Here is a 2,500-nt window from a genome sequence, read left to right as displayed (position 1 = left end):
TCAGTGACATCAGAGCACTGGATTCTTGAAGTTGATTACTTAAAGTAATCGTTCACTATTGTTGACTGAACAAACTCTCAGTTCTTCATTACAAACTAGTTCATTCACCACCACAGCCCCCCTGGGGGGTGTGGGATCCATGCAGCTTAGGTCTGTACCCGTCACACCAAGCTAACTGTTAGCCTTAATCCTCTGGAAGATGTGCTGGGGTGGATTGTTAAACAGAATCCATTTCAGGAGCAGCAGGTGAGTCCGAGTCTGTCGGGACAGTTAGGGCGCGGTCACACTGGCAATCCGTACCGTGCCTAAGAACCCTTCCCCCCTAAAGTCGGGTTCATTTGAGCAGTGTGAGCGCTCCGTGTCGTACTAATGGCACGCTGTGACACGGTAAAGTTCATGCACGAGGACGCAGGTAAACAACATGGACAGCCTTCATTCAGTCTGTATGTGACTCAGAGTAAAGACAGGAAGCTGTCATGTTCTCTGACCACGCCTCTCTTTTATTTATTGATTTTATTTATGGCTGTATCTGATAAAATGTCAGTTCTCTGTCATGTTCTCTGATGTGCCGTAGCGGACTTGGACGTGCGTCTCTTTTTTTGTCTGTTTGTAAACACACTTCATAATAACATAAAACCATAACACATGTGCTGTTAAGACGTTCTGTTCAAGAGGTAACCGTGCTTAGGCCCGGTTTGTCGGTACGGATTGCCAGTGTGACCGCGTCCGAAGACTCAGGTATCACTACTACGTTACAAAGAGGAGGTTATTTATACATTTTGTATTTCTTAATTTTACTAAATGTTAAGGTTTCTGTGTGGATCTTATTTGCTAACATATTTCATCTTCTCAGTGAATGTTTGTTTTACAGACGTTTTAATGCCTTCTTTGTCTTGATGATGAACGTCTCACTGAATTTGGTTTTAATTTGATCTGAGAACTTTTGCAATAAAACAACATCTTATGTTTCCCATCATTTCACATTTTAATATAACAATAATTAGGCTCTTATTTTTGAAGGTTTGTCCTGTCTTAAACTGAGAGTACTTTACTTGCTATATGCTTTTATTTTGAAAAACAGTAAGGCCTTTCCTGTAGGTGGAAAGTTAGGACAGGAAGTTAAGTACAGAAACAGGAAATGGCTAGGGATCCCAAAGTGAGGTCAAACAGCTCAAAGGAATGGTAACAAAGGTCAATGTGTGATGTCATAAGGTCAATGTGTGATGTCATAAGGTGGATATTACTTTGGACTCGTCAGCTGAGCTGTCTGAGAGTTTGTTGAAGTGAAATGAGACATTCAAAGATGCAGCAGTGTCCTTCTTTTACATCACTGAGACTACAGGGAGACACTGAGGACCACTATCTACGGAGAGCCTGAAGGGACAAACATGAGAGTAATGTGATTAATGCAGGCCTTAATTAATCCAGATTAACTCAGTAATACTGAATCATTTGGTTAAAGCATACAAGGCTTTATTTCTAAAGTGACAGAACGACTGACGTGACAAACGATTATTCGCTCTGACCGCCATTCACATGAAGACGTTTAGTATTTAAGGGTCATTTAGATAATTGACTTCTTGAATTAATATGAGATCATCAAGATGAATGTTTAACAGACTTTTCATACAAACTAAAGCTGAGCTCTGAAGGGGGGGGGGGGGTCATTGATGTAACAGCTCTAAACAGGAAGTAGAATCCTTGTTCAGGTGTAAAGGTCAGAGGTCAAACTGTACACAAGTCTCTGTTCATGACACTGACACACATACATACATACACACACACACACACACACACACACACATTCACACACACACATGCATACACACGCACACTTGGATTAAAAACACATTCAGTCAGATATTGAGTAAACCCAGAGAGCACCACCCAATCACACGCAACGATGCTCTCACACACTTGGCGAGCTGTCAGCTGCTACACCCACAGTCACTGCCAGAAAATATGTGTGAGTGTGTGTGTGAGTGTGTGTGAGTGTGTGTGTGTCACTCCCAGCAGATGTTATTGGTGAAGCTGTGAAATGAATCTGTGGTGTTAGACAGTCCTTCAGGACATACACACGAAGCAGCGACATCAAAGCCCTGAACACTGAAAGTCTCGTTTTATGTCGTTTGAACACAGACATCATCTTCATCATCTTCATCATCACCTGCACACTCTGCTGCTTTCCTCTGTGTGTGCGTGCGTGTGTGTGTGTGTGTGTGTGTGTGTGTGTGTGTGTGTGTGTGTGTGTGTGTGTGTGTGCAGGTGTGTTCTGGCTGTAGTTAAAGCAGGCTGCAGCTCTCATGTCTGATGATGATGATGATGATGATGATGATGATGATGATGATGACTGTGGTCAGTCTTCATCACTGAGCTCGTGCTGTGCTCACGTGCGCACAGTCTCAGGTCTCACCTGGTTCTCCCGACAGCAGATTCTGGTCTCCTCCCGGTGAATCCTCCACGGCTAATCCGCCCGCCGCAGAACTGTCGGTGCTCCGCT

General features: G+C 43.5%; 1 protein-coding gene across 2 annotated transcripts in view; it reads right to left on the bottom strand.

Annotated features, from left to right (window-relative positions):
- The window catches only part of jupb (junction plakoglobin b), a 31,689-nt gene that overhangs the window by 29,087 nt on the left and 102 nt on the right, over nucleotides 1-2,500 (bottom strand). For both annotated transcript variants that reach the window (XR_009665831.1, XM_061027294.1), the window contains exon 1: nucleotides 2,414-2,500. This exon is cut by the window's right edge and continues 102 nt beyond it. The gene's annotated coding sequence lies outside the window, so the exon portion shown is untranslated. The remainder of the gene's footprint in view (nucleotides 1-2,413) is intronic.

Source organism: Labrus mixtus, chromosome 20 (assembly GCF_963584025.1).
Source record: "Labrus mixtus chromosome 20, fLabMix1.1, whole genome shotgun sequence".
Lineage (NCBI taxonomy): Eukaryota > Metazoa > Chordata > Actinopteri > Labriformes > Labridae > Labrus > Labrus mixtus.
This window is presented reverse-complemented; position numbering and strand designations above follow the sequence as displayed.